At 45.4% G+C, this 14,442-nt stretch overlaps 1 protein-coding gene across 2 annotated transcripts in view; it reads left to right on the top strand.

Annotated features, from left to right (window-relative positions):
- Window positions 1-14,442, top strand: part of PPEF1 (protein phosphatase with EF-hand domain 1) — a 117,865-nt gene that overhangs the window by 18,890 nt on the left and 84,533 nt on the right. The window contains exons 7-8 of one of the 2 annotated variants that reach the window (XM_036306097.1): window positions 1,767-1,853; window positions 4,161-4,237. The gene's annotated coding sequence lies outside the window, so the exon portion shown is untranslated. Of the gene's footprint in view, window positions 1-1,766; window positions 1,854-3,929; window positions 4,032-4,160; window positions 4,238-14,442 lie in introns of those variants that run through there. The other variant, XM_036306096.1, reaches the window with a different exon arrangement.

Raw genomic sequence — 14,442 nt, 5'->3', positions numbered from 1 at the left:
AAAAATACCAATTCTAATGGTTTGCTTTCTATTCTCCAACATATCTGTGCTGCTGCTGTGGGGTAGGTACCTCAATTTAGAGACTACCAACTGCTAGGAAGCTAAGATCGGGTATGATTTCTCACTGCTAGCCCCAACACCAAGAGGCTAGCTGAGAGACTAGCCCCATTTGTGTTACTTCCTTTGGTTACTATCAGGCATTGAAGTATCAGGGACCAGACACTGTAAGTACTCACTGCCAAACAGATCTGCACACATTGTTGTTTTCTCAGTTGATTCCCAAATCCAGCTGCTTTGCCTAGATTCTAGCATATTGCCCAGAATATGACCCATTCGAATGACTTTTCCTTGGTAGAAAATGGAACTGTAGCCAGTTCCAGGAAGCTTGTGAAACAGGACAGGTTGGTCTGCCCTGCCCAGTCTCTCCCTTGTGAGGTAATCAGCCTTCTCCATCCCCTCTAGCTTTTCATAGTTTGCTACTAGCATAGACTAACCGAGATGCTGGTTTACTCCTTAGACAAGCGTTTGAGAGCAAGAAGTTTATTTGGAAAGTGAAGGCAAACCCAGTAGGGGAGTGGGGAAGTGAGAAAGGAAGGAGAAACAGCCAAGATAGCCAAGAAAGTGTAAGTCTAGCTACAGAGGTGGAAAGGCAACCACTTTTCTCTACCCTCTCAAAAGTCTAACTGCAGCATTGTAATTAGGACCACAGTTCATTCTCATTTTTACTTTGCCTCTCCCATTTCACATCCTTGTTAAGTACTATAAAATAGACATGTCTACAGGAACACCCTCATCTCTCCCTTACCTCTTCTTCTGGCTAACTCTTAACTCTGGCTGCTCAATCATCAGGTCTTAGCCTGACCACCACTTCTAGAAAGCCTTCCCTCATCCCCCTTTTTGTGATGGGGCTCTTTCTCTGTGTCCACCTATCTGTCCTGTTAGAGATCTTATTATACTGTATTCTTTCATTTATTCATATAATAAATATTATGTGCCTGGCACTGTTTTAGGTACCTGGAGCTTATATTGCAATAGGGGAGAGAGATTTTTAAAAATATGTTTTATTGATTATTAGAGAGAAAGGGAGAAAGAGACAGAAACATTGATTGGGCCCTAGCTTGTTTGGCTCAGTGGATAGAGCATTGGCCTGTGGACTGAAGGTTCCCGGGTTCGATTCCAATCAAGGGCACATGCCTGGGATGCTGGCTTGATCCCCCGTAGGGGGCGTGCAGGAAGCAGCCAATCAATGATTCTCATCACTGATGTTTCTATCTCTCTCTCCCTCTCCCTTCCTCTCTGAAATCAATAAAAAAAACCACCACCACAACAAAAAACATTGATCGGCTGCCTCCTCCACACCCCCTACTGGGGATCAGGCCCGCATCCTGGGCATGTGCCCTGACCCAGAATCGAACCAGTGACCTCTTGGTACATAGGTTGATGCTCAAAAACTAAGCCACACTGGCCAGGTGGGGAGACAGATTTTAATTTCTCATTTACCTATGTGTGTGTCTCACCTAATTGTTTCCATTTTCTTCACCATTTATGTCTGTCCCTCAGCACAATGCCTGCCACATAGGAGATGTTCAATAAAAATGTGTTGAATTGAATGAAACAGCACAAGGCATCTTAGTTAAGGATGATTTGGTATTTCTATGGCCTTTTCTGGGGGCGGGAAATGAGTTCTCACCTTTCCTATTGGTTGTTACCCTATGGTGACGTGCCCATTGAAAGATAAATTGACCCATTATTTTTTCTTTTTTCAGACTAAGACAACACATCCATCTTCAGCTGGAGGAAAACCAGATAACATCTGAGTAGAAGCTGGAAACATCATTTTACAAACATATAAGGTGCTGACTGAGGCAGTGTAGTGTAATGATTATAAGCAGAGGTTGTAGAGTCAAAGTGCCTGGGTTCATATCCCAGCTCTGCTACTTATTTGCTGTTTGACTTTGGGCTATAGTTCCTAATTCGTAAATAGGGATAATAGTAGTATATGTCTCATACGATGATGTATAGATTAGGTAAGGTTAACACATTTAAAATTTGTAAGTGTCTAGAACAGCCATGGGCAAACTACGGCCCGCGGGCCGGATCTGGCCCATTTGAAATGAATAAAACTAAAAAAAAAAAAGACCGTACCCTTTTATGTAATGATGTTTACTTTGAATTTATATTAGTTCACACAAACACTCCATCCATGCTTTTGTTCCGGCCCTCCGGTCCAGTTTAAGAACCCATTGTGGCCCTCGAGTCAAAACGTTTGCCCACCCCTGGTCTAGAACATAGTAAGTACTCAATAAATGTGATACTGTCATTGTGACTTGTTAACATACATGAACACATTCATTTAATAATTGGAAGCTGGCTATAGGACTCTGTGGTGCTCAAAGTAGCATTTCAGCGTGCTTTGTACAATGGAAAAATATGGTTAAATTCTTCATTTTAAGCAAATTTTAAGTTTTGGACAAGCCACATATAGGGCACAGCCAATCCAATTCATGATCCAGAAGCTGATATTTAAAATAACTACCTAAATCACAAGTTCTTATCCTCTTTTTCTTTCTTTCTGAGATTAAACAAATATTTGCATTTGGTGCTGGAATGCCAAGAGGAATGAAATGGATTCTTTCCCTTCAGGGTTTCACATGTAAAAGGACAAATTACAGTGCACTTTGGGAAGTTCTATAATTGGACACACACATGGCTTTGAGTGCCAGAAGACAGAGTGACTAAGTCCCCTTTGGTGATTCAGGAAAGACATCACACAGAGGAGGTGACATTTGAACAACTGTATAGACCATAGCCATCATTTAATCACTGGATTGAATAGGCATTTGGCTGGAAACTCAGCCATACAGTGACATTATCCATTATTTTTGGGGGGGAGCCTGGCTAATTATGTTATCGTTTGCAATGTGTACGGCAGCCTCCTCAGGTTCTGGGCTTGGAGTTCCTGCCATAGAAAACTATATGGTTACATTATCTCATAAGAGGCCCTCTGATAATATTTAATATGCTAATAAGAGTAGAGAAGCCCAGAGCTACCTTTCCAGTTATTTTTAAAGTGACTCCATTAGTATAAATATCAAGCTAGGTAACTGCTTTACTAGATCCCCTGTGGTACCAAATTGCAGAAAGGAATTGGCTAAAGAGTAGCTTGGGTGGGGTTATGAAATAATTATGTCTGGAGTCCTTTAAATCCTAGCTCTCTATGCCTAAGGCCAGTAAGATAAGGCCATACGCTGTGTAACCAACTAGGAAGAGTTTGGGAGGAAAATTGCTGTCAGTGCAGCTGCACTCAGCGTGAGACCCTGGGAACAGGTCACCCCGATTACCTCAAAAGACAGCCGAACTGTGGCTGGTGGAATCCAGCACTGACATCCACACTTTGATTATTCAAGTGTGTCTTCGCTCCTCATCCTTCTCAAACTCAGCAAAATTACAGGTCAACTTTCCTTTTCCTTTCTGCTGATGGTGGGAGGTGAATCTCCCTTTCACAGATGGGTTCTTCAGCAAGAGGCTAATTGAATAGCTGGAGGAATAAAAATGTCATATAAATAAATTTGCAGCACAGCACCCAGCAGCTGCCCCTTTAACCCATGCTTTTTCAAGTCCTAAGGAGGAATGGTTAGTGATTCCACTTCCTTTTCTTAATTGTACTGAGAGGTTATTGTAATGTTTCCTAGAAATCATTCTTGATTTACCTAAAGAGTCAGCCATTGAATGCTTTTCTGCCATTATTTGCCAAAATTCTCTTTTATACTTTGTACTGATGCATATTATTTATGCAAACAGCGGCCTGGTCCTGCCCTTACAGAGCCTGGTCCCCTTGGAAGCAGTCATGTGATCACAGCCCATTACTTGAGCACATCCCTATCTAGCCTGAAACAAGGCAGGGTTGGGGCAGAAAGCTGTGGCTGCTGGCCAGAGCTCAGTCTTTCCCGGATCTGTGGCTCTGGGCTCGGCTTCCAGGCTGAAAGGCAAAGCAGCTGTGGCCTGTTTGGGTTATTTCTTTGTGTGTGCGGGTGTGTGTTTATTTCGTGATTTATTTAAGCCGGAGCTCATCCTGCAGAGAGCTGCAGAGATGTGTGGAGTGCGTGTGTGTATGTAGGGGGTGTTCCAGAGAGAGCTGACTTCTATCTTTTTTCTTTCAGACTTCAGTATTCCTCATAGAGAACGTTTTTTTGGGGGGTGAGGAGAAACCTCTGCATTGGCCAAGCAAAAGAACCAGGTAATATGTTTGTTTGTTCTTAGGTATTTGGGGGAAGCAGAAGTGTACATTATAAGCATATATTATGTAGCAACAAAACAGGGAATGTGTACTCCTTGGAGTTTATTTGATTGCTTTGCAATTTCTCAGATTGATTTTTCTCAAGGATGCTGATTGCAAATCACTTGCCATCGTCTTAAAAAATGTGCACAGATGACTTTGCAATCTAAAGGGTTATGGCCTATTTCAAATGAACGTGATGTTTGGAAAAACTCTGTGGTCACTTGGGTGATAGCTAGAAAAGGAGGGAAGGGATACTTTAAGAAACTCTTTTAGGCCCTTCATGGGGTGTTCTAAACCCCATTGTGCAACTTCGTGTTCAGAATGTTCAGAAATCTTTTTTTAGCTCCCTTGGTCTCTTGTTACCACAGAGCACCACAGGGTTTCCATCTGTCTGTAAGAAAGGGAAACAGAATTCCCTGCAACATTAAAGAATTCTCATTAGTGATTTAGTGCTTACATAGATTGACCAGGTTGGGTCCTGAAACCAAGGCATAGCAAACCTTTTAGTGGACAGACATTTTTGTTTTTTAAGATTAAACAGAGTAGGTCTTCAGTTCTGCCACTGATCAGCGTGCCACGGAGTACAATATTTAATTTCTGAGTCTCAGTGCCTTCATCTGTAATATGGGAGTGATGATATCATCTTGAAGATTGCTGTGAAGATTAACTGGATTAATAGAAATACAAAGCATCCACTGTGCTGGGTAAATAATAGTTCCTTAATAAGAAGTGGTGATTTTGGCTGCCATTATTATTATTATTATTATTCTGGTATAGTGTTCTTTCAGATCTTAGCGTTCTCAGGGAGAAAGAGCCCATATCTTGTGAATCTGCAATTATCCCAGAACCTGTAGACACCCAAGGGATTTAGTCTCTGGAAGGTCCCAGACAATGCATTTGGAAGGAGGAGATTAGAGCAAACACAAGTTTCATTTCAACACTTCTACCACAGGGGTACCCACCCATGCATAGCCCCTCCTAACTCATCAGCTAAGACTTGCTCCTTCCTCAGATATGTTATTATCCCTAGTTCCTTATGAGAAAACTGAGGTGCAGAGGAATTAATGACTAGCTGAGAAGAATTTAAACTCTGGTTTGTCTGACTTCTAAACCCCAGGCTCCACTGGGACAGCATTAAGCAGTTAGGAACCATAGGTGTTTTTGAGATGGTTTCCTTCAAAAGGGTTCCCTGCTAGGCTGTTTGGGAAACAGTGGACACTGTAGCTCTTTCTTAGAAATTGACGATGCACATTAACATATTGAAGGCTCTAAGGAATCCTGTAGTAAAGAAACCTGTGTAAACCTACTTCTCCTGAACTTATTTGATAATGAGATTTTTTTTTTTTGGCCTTATTCCTAGAATTATAAACAACATGGAACTACACTTCCACAAACACGCTTTGGAAAACCTGGCACCAGGCCAAGTTGCCCCTCATCACAGTCCTTCCTCATATAATAGCAGATACCCTCAGATACCTTCTAGTGGCCAGTATAATTTCCACCCTTTTCTTATCCTTTAATCTAATGAGACCCAAGAAGAATCAGCAGCTCAGTCCTATAGATTTCCCCTTATTCATTTAGGACCCCAGATACAAGCAAATGCTACAGTGTTTTACTGGAAAGGTAGTAGTGGAAGGAGCCTCTCTAGCATGGTCTGCCAGGGACTCCTCTACTCTATGCCCTTTAGTTATATTTAAGCCACAGACATCAGGTTGTAGAACCCCTGTTTTTAAAAATATATATATTTTTATTGATTTCAGAGAGGAAGGGAGAGGGAGAGAGAGCTAGAAACATCAATGATGAGAGAGAATAATTGATCGGCTGCCTCCTGCATGACCCCCACTGGGGATCGAGCCCATAACCTGGGCATATGCCCTGACTGGGAATCTAACCGTGACCTCCTTGTTCATAGGTCTATGCTCAACCACTGAGCCACACCCACCAGGCTAGAACCCCTCTTTTGATGAAGACCAAATGTCATGCAGCAGAGTGAGCCTGAAGAGGTACCTGGAGGACACATCTGTGGTGTCCACAGTTGAATGACTGAGTTCTAGATTTGGCTTCCTCAGGGCCAGAGCTAGAATAGGCATTTCTCACAAAAGCTGAGTTTCTGCTAGGAAAAGCTAAGTTTCTAGCATGGGAAACCAACCATAGTTCACATCTAGAATGCCAGAGGTGGAATCAAGATCAACGTGGCTGAGCCAAGGTGTGAGGGTTCAGTAGAGATGTACTTTGAAATAAAATAATGAATAAGAACAACTTGAGGAGATTGGGCTAGCTTAGAGGGTACTTGATGGCCAAAGTTAGCTTGGCTCCAATGAAAAGTGGCCAGGATGAAAAGAAATGAACATCAAACTGTTCAACCCTCCACTTCTCCCCCTCATCCCCCTTCCACACATACACTCACACACACAGTGAAAACCTTTTAGTGGAAGCCTTAGAAACCTTTCGTTTTGCACAGTTTAAATGAGTGCCAATGATGAATCACTATTTTATGTCTATGCTTAAAAAGCATCCTCGGTATATATGTATATATCGGTAAGGGACGGTGGCACTGGGCAAGTTTCAAGCTATTTTTTTGACTGACTGTGGCATCCTTGGGTCTTTGTGAATGCTCCTGACACTCCCCACCTCTAGAGCTGAAGAACCCATTTCAGGCCCCAGGAAATTGTTTCTTCAGAGACTCTTTAGCACACTAAATGCTTTTCTAATGCTGACAGAGGGCAGGAAATTGAAGGAGCTTATGTTTTCCCAAATAATGGAAAATCCCCAAATCATTTTTATCAGCTTAGCAACTAGCCAGAGCTGTCCTCAAAGGCACATCTTTAAAAACTTGCTTCCCTCTCTGCCTTTAAGTGGATAATTACAGTCTAAGTTGGGCAGTGTGTGGGAGTAGGAAGTGGCATCTGGCTTTAACCAGGTCTTGTTTTGGCGAGAATTAAAATGAACTCTCTTTTTCTTTTTTTTAAATTTATTGATTTTAGAGAGACTGAGGCACTGGACAAGTTTCTGATTCAACAATAGGAAGTGATATATTTCAATCTCCATTTTCTTTTTCCAGAAAAAGGAAGAAAGCAATATTTACTAATGTAAAAATTCTAATAACTATTTTTTCTAATACCAAAGAATTCTAAAACAATTCTCATTTCCATCATGATTTAAAAATTTTGTTTAAAAATGGATGTATAAAGTACTATCCATTTTCTGGTTTAATAAAAGGTTTATAATCAAATAGCCAGCATCTGTGCACAAAATTATAGACTAATAATTATCTTTAGTTATTAATTTTTAAAGGACTCTAGCTTAGAAATATTCATTTATTCATGCATTCAGCATTTATCAAATACTTGCTATGTTAAAGACACTGTGTAGGTGCCAGAGATTCAAGGAATGTTTAGAAAGTAAGATTCCCTAGAAGCATACAGTCCAGCAGAAATATATTTAACTATGATGCTTTTCAGTTCCTAGTGAATCTTTTATATGGACTTTTGTTGTGCAGTGAATTAACTGAGAACCAAATGCCTTTGGAGAGATATATTGCTTTATTTATTTCTTTTTCTGGAAAAAGAAAATCACGATTGAAATATATCACTTCTTTTTGTTGAATCAGTGTTTGTTGCCTACTCAATGCCCAACTCTTATCTATATACTAGAGGCCCGGTGCATGAAATTCGTGCACGAGGGGGGGGGTCCCCTCAGACCAGCCTGGACCCTCTCCAATCCGAGACCCTTTAGGGGATGTCCGACTGCCTGTTTAGGCCCGATCCCGGGGATTGGGCCTAAACCGGCAGTCGGACATCCCTCTCACAATCCTGGACTGCTGGCTCCTAATCGCTCACCTGCCTGCCTGGTCACCCCTTACTGCCCCCCTTGCTGGCCTGGTCACCCCCAACTGCCCCCCCTCTGCTGGTCTGGTTGCCCCTAACTGCCCCCCTGCCGGCCTGGTTGCCCCCAACTGCATGCCCCACTGGCCTAGTCACCCCTCACTGCCCCCCCACCAGCCTAATTGCCCCCAAATGCCCCCCCTGTTGGCCTGGTTGCCCCCAACTGCCCCCCCCCCTGCTGGCCTGGTCACCCCTAACTGCCCCCCCTGCCAGCCTGGTCACCCCATGCAGCCTGCTTATTCAGTCATTTGGTCATCCCTCACTAACCGCCTGCCAGCCTGGTCACCCCACGCAGCCTGTTGTTCAGTCGTTTGGTCGCCCCTAACTTTCCCCCACGCCGGCCTGGTCACCCCATGCAGCCTGCTTATTCAGTCGTTTGGTTGTCCCTCACTAACCCTCCTGCTGGCCTGGTCACCCCACGTAGACTGCTTGTTCAGTTGTTTGGTCGTCCCTCACTAACCACCCTGCCAGCCTGATCACCCCACACAGCCTGCTTGCTCAGTCGTTTGGTCATTACTCACTAACCCCCCTGCTGGCCTGGTCATAGGCAGCCACCTTTGTGAGGGTGTGATGGTCAATTTGCATATGACCTCTTTATTATCTATGCTAATAAAAGGGTAATATGTTAATTAGACTGGGAGACCTTCCAGATGTCCTTTCGGTCAAAGCCATGGTGGTGGGGTCGAGGCAGAGGCAGTTACGGGCGATCAAGCTAGGAGGGGAGGGCAGTTGGGGGTGAACATACCATTGGGGGGAGGCAGTTGGGGGCGAGAAGGCTGGCAGGGGGGCCAGTTGGGGGAGAGCAGGGTGGCAGGGGGGCCACTTGGGGGCGAGCAGACTGGCAGTGGGGAGAAGTTGGGGGCGATCAGGCCAGCAGAGGGGCAAGCAGGCCAGCAGGAGGGGTAGTTGGGGGAGATCAGGCTGGCGGGGGGGGGGCAGTTGAGGGTGAGCAGGCCAGCAGGCAGAGTGGTTAGGGTCGATCAGGCAGGCATGCAGGTGAGCAGTTAGGAGCCAGCGGTCCCAGATTGCGAGAGGGATGTCCGACTGCTGGTTTAGGCCTGATGTGGGATTGGGCTTAAACCGGCAGTCAGACATCCCCCGAAGGGTTCCAGATTGGAGAGGGTGCAGGCCGGGCTGAGGGACCCCCCCCCCCCCGTGCACAGATTTCATTCACCGGGCCACTAGTATCCTATATAATAAAAGAGGAATATACTAATTAGCCATTATGCCCTGAGGTGTAATGACCAATCACGTCACCACCAGATCACAGATCAGCTGGAGGGTGGGCCAGCGAAGTACAAGGGAGCTTCGGAGAGCTACAGGAGGGGGCAGGGCAGCAAGCTATAAGGGATTGGAGGGGGGGAGTGGGGCAGGGGAAGCTACAGGAGGGTGTGGCAGTGGGCGGAATGCTACAGGAGGGTGGCAGTGACCTACTGGCTACAAGCAAGTGGCAGAGAACTACAGTATGGGGAAGGGCAGCAAGCAAGTGGGAGGCGGAGAGCTACAGCAGGGTGGGGCAGCAGGCAGAGAGCTACAGGAGGGCGGGGCAGCAGGCGAAGAGCTACAGGAGGGTGGCAGTGACCTACTGGCGCATGGATTCATGCTCAGGGCTACTAGTAGGATATAAAAGCCTAATATGCTAAGTGTCTGGTCGTCCAGTTGGCTGGTCAACCAATCAAAGTGTAATATGCTAATGATATGCTAAAGCTGCTCAACTGCTCACTATGACGTGCACTGACCACCAGGGGTCAGACATTCGACTGGTCAACCAGTCACTATGATGTGCACTGACCACCAGGGGGAAGATGCTCTGACCGGTAGGTGAGCTTGCTGCTGAGGTCCAGCCGATTTGAACTGAGATGGGCTGGACATGCCCTGGCGCTCTCCCATGGTCCCTCCCTGGCTAGCGAACCTCCTGTGTCCCTCCCCAGACCCAATTGTCACTGGTGGGGTCCCTCAGCCTGGCCTGCACCCTCTCACAATCTGGGATCCCTCAGGGGATGTCAGAGAGTTGGTTTTGGCCTGATACCGCAGGCCAGGCCGAGGGACCCCCTGGTGCACGAATTCATGCACCGGGCCTCAAGTGTATTCATAAAAAGGGTAGGAAAAATAGCATGATGATGGAAGTGAAGCCCAAGGAAGAGATGGAGAGCAGAGTTTCTCAAACAGATACAGGAAGTGCCTGCGCCAAAGCCCCCTGAAAGGTGCAGGCCACCCAGTCTTCTTGAATCCAGTATTGGCAGTAAAGCCTGGGAACCTGAATTTTAATTTTATTTTTATAAAATATACTAGAGGCCCAGTGCACAAAAATTTGTGCACTCGGGGGGGAGAAGGGGGTCCCTCAGCCTGGCCTGTGCCCTCTTGCAGTCTGGGATGCCTCAGGGGATGACCACCTGCTGGCTTAGGCCCGCTCCCCGGGGGATTGGGCCTAAGATGGCAATCAGACATCCCTCTGGCAGCCCGGCAGCCCTCGGGGGATGTCCACTTGCCAGCGGGGAGCAGGCCTAAACTGCAGTCGGACATCCTTAGCGCTGCTGAGGAGGCAGGAAAGGCTCCCACCACCACCGCTGTACTGGCAGCCATCAGCCTGGCTTGTGGCTGAGCAGACCTCCTCCCATGTGAGAGCACCCTGACCACCAGAGGGCAGCTCCTGCATTGAGCGTCTGTCCCCTGGTGGTCAGTGTGTGTCATAGTGACCCGTCATTCCCAGTCTTTCTGCTGTGAGGGTCGTTTGCATATTACCCTTTTACTATATAGGATAGAGGCCTGGTGCACAGGTGGGAGCCAGCTGGTTTGCCCTGAAGGGTGTCCTGAATCAAGGTGGGGGTCCTGCTTGGGTGCCTGGCCAGCCTGGATGAGGGGATGATAGCTGTTTGCAGCTGGTCACACCCCCTTCAGGGTGGGGGTCCCCACTGGGGTGACTGGCCAGTCTGGGTGAGGGGCTGAGGGCCGTTTTCATGCTGGCGGGTGACGGAAGCTCCCAACCTCTCCTTTTTTTCTTTTTTTTCTTTTTATTCTGTAATTTATTTACCTTCTATGGCTGTCACTGCAACTGAGAGCTGGCTTTAGCTCTGAGGCTCGGCTCCAGCTCTGAGACCTTGGCTGCTGAAAGCAGGTATCTGGGTTTGTTTGGCTTGTATAATTGAAACACTGTTGCAACTCCAGCTCTGAGGCCTGGCTGGCTGAAAACAGGTTTCTGGGGTTTGTTTAGCTTCTATAATTGCAACATTGTTTCTTAGAGTGCAGCTCAGAGGCCGGCAGCGGCAGGCGGGGAACCTTGGCTTCCTCCATCACTGGAGCAAGCAAGCCTCCTGTTCGCTTCAGCTGCCTGGCTGCTGGCTGTCATCTTGGTTGGCAGTTAATTTGCATATCGCCCCGATTAGCCAATGGGAAGTGTGTCGGAGGTACGGTTAATTACCATGTTTGTCTATTATTAGATAGGATTTTTATTGATTTCAGAGAGGAAGGGAGAAGGAGAGAGAGATAGGAACATCGATGATGAGAGAGAATCATTGATCAGCTGTCTCCGGCACATGCTCCACTGGGAATGAAGCCTGCAACCTGGGCATGTGCCCTGACTAGGAATCAAACCATGACCTCCTGTTTCATAGGTCAATGCTCAACCACTGAGCCATGCCAGCTGGGCGGGAGTCTGCATTTTTAAAAAAAATGTATTTTTATTGATTTTAGAGAGGGAGGGAGAGGGAGAGAGAGATAGAAACATCAATGATGAGAGAGAATTATTGATCGACTGCCTCCTATAATGGGGATCAAGCCAGCAATGTGGGCATGTGCCCTTGACCAGAATCAAGCCAGGACCCTTCAGTTCGCAGGCCAACGTTCTATCCAGTAAGCCAAACCAGGTAGGGCAAGTCTGAATTTTTAATAATCTCCTCTGGTAAGTCTCGTGGTACTCATGTTGGAGAGCATTAATATAGGCACTTGGATAAGGTCAGCAGGAGTAGATGAACTACTTCAAAGGCTGATGAAGACCCCAGCAGATGTGTTCTCATAGGCATTGCAGGTAACCTTAGAGGTATTTTTGAGCATGGAGAGAAGGCAAGTGATGTGTAAATAGTGCCCCAATTTCAAACATGAGAAAAGGGTAGATGCCAGAAACCACAACCTTATAAGCCTGACATGACCTTTGGAAAAACCTTGTTCCAAACAGATGAAGTCAAAAAGCATTCAGAGGAAAATGTGATGTTCACTAGGCATCATCGTGGATTCACTAAAACATTGTCTCTATTAGAGATTGTCAAACTTTGCTGCATATTAGAATCATCTGGGGAGCTTTAAAAAAATCCAGATTTCCGACTCCACCCAAGGGGACCCAGGTACCAATTTTTTAAGCCCCCAGAGATTCTGATTTAATGAGATGCTGTCTGATCAATGAGAGTTTGAAAGCTCCCCAGGCGATAACTAAAATGCAACCAAGTTTGATAACCATTTTGTCTATATGATAATTATGCAAGATGCTTAACTTCCTTGTACTTTCTGTCAATTCTAGGTAATTTTAAAGGTCTCTCCCACCTTTACACATCTATGATTTTGTTATTAAAAATCATGCCAAACTGATTTCCTTTCTTCCTCTCTCCCTGACTTCCCACCCTCCCTTTTCCTTCTCTTCCTCCTCTTCTTTTTCTTCTTCTTCTGATTTGCGATAACTTGGAATGTCAAGGTGTCAAAGTACATATCTTAATTTCATTAAAATATTTAGGAAATTTCCAAGGACCACACTGGCTGGTTTTGCTCAGTGGTTAGAGTGTTGGCCCATGGTCCAAAGAGTCCTTGGTTTGATTCCCAGTCAAGGGCACGTACCTTGTTTGCAGGTTCCCAGCCCCTGTAGGGGTGTGTGCAGGAGGCAATCAGTTGATGTGTCTCTCTCACGTAGTGTCTCTCTCAAGTAGGTCTCTCCCTCTCCCTCTCCCTCTCCCTCTCCCTCTCCCTCTCCCTCTCCCTCTCCCTCTCCCCTCCCCTCCCCTCCCCTCCCTCTCCCTCTCCCTCTCCCTCTCCCTCTCCCCCCTCCCCCTCCCCCTCCCCCCCCCCCCCCCCTCCCCCTCCCCCTCCCCCTCCCCCTCCCTCTCTCCCCCTTGTCCCTCACTTTCCACTCTCTCTAAAAATCAATGGGAAAAATATCCTCTGGTGAGGATTAAAAAAAAAAATTCCAAGGACCTCTCATAAATACATAAGATGATAGGTATGATGGATGAATGTACCCCCTAAATGTACAAATATGCTCGAAGGATGTGATAGATCTGCGGCAACCTTGGAAAATGGTTTGGAGTGGAATGCCACAAGGGTTGTGTGCTCTTGGAGCTGACCTTGTTACCGTTTAAGAAAGATATAGCCCTAGCTGCTTTTGCTCAGTAGTTAAAGTGTCAGCCTGCAGACTGAAAGGTCCTGGGTTTGATTCCATTCAAGGGAATCATATGTTGGTTGCAGGCTCCATCCCTGGTTGGGGCATGTGCAGGAGGCTACCAGTTTATGTGTCTCTCTCACATTGATGTTTCTCTCTCTCTGTTTCTCCCCCTCTCTTCCATTCTCTCTAAAAAAATCAATGGAAAAAAATATCCTCAGGTGAAGATGAACAACAACAAAGGATATAAAAGAAACCCCTATTAAATTTGTAAATAACTCCAAATTTAAGAGGGTTAATTGATTCAACACGTAAAAGAATCAGGCCTGTTCTGATTAGAATATCTGTTTATTAAGGTTATTATTTTAAAAATATTTTCATAATTAAAATATTTTGCTCATTTTTGTTTTCCCTTTTCTTCAGTTGAGTTGAAATTTTGAAGCTTTTAGTGTAGTGCTAATGGAAACATAAACATGCCTGTAGGGTTTTTAGTTACTTAGTTGTTCTATGACTTTTTTTTCTATAAGAAATGTAAATATATTAGATAAGGTTGCTTTGGAGCATCAAAAAATAAAGGAAATGTGGGAGCTAAAAAAAATAATAATTTTACTCCCACCTTCTAGTTTCTTCTACATGGGCTAATAATCAAATCAACAGAGACAAATCACCAGGAGAAAATTAAATTTTAATACATGCTCACAGGGGATTCACATAAGCATGGAAATTCCAAAGACAGTGAAGTAAAATTGGGTGTACTGTATAGGTCATTTTTGAACAAAGAAGAAAAGGGGGCCTGAGATTTCAAAGCGAGTAGGCAATTTATAGGTAGTTGAGGAAGAGAGGAACATACTTTTGCTAGGCAACCCAGAAACAGTGAGACACAGGGTGGTCTAGTAAGTGGGCACCTGCTTGGAGTCCTC

This window comes from Myotis myotis, unplaced genomic scaffold, assembly GCF_014108235.1.
Source record: "Myotis myotis isolate mMyoMyo1 unplaced genomic scaffold, mMyoMyo1.p scaffold_m19_p_4, whole genome shotgun sequence".
NCBI lineage: Eukaryota > Metazoa > Chordata > Mammalia > Chiroptera > Vespertilionidae > Myotis > Myotis myotis.
The sequence above is the reverse complement of the archived record's forward strand: the minus strand, read 5'-3'. Positions and strand labels throughout refer to the sequence as shown.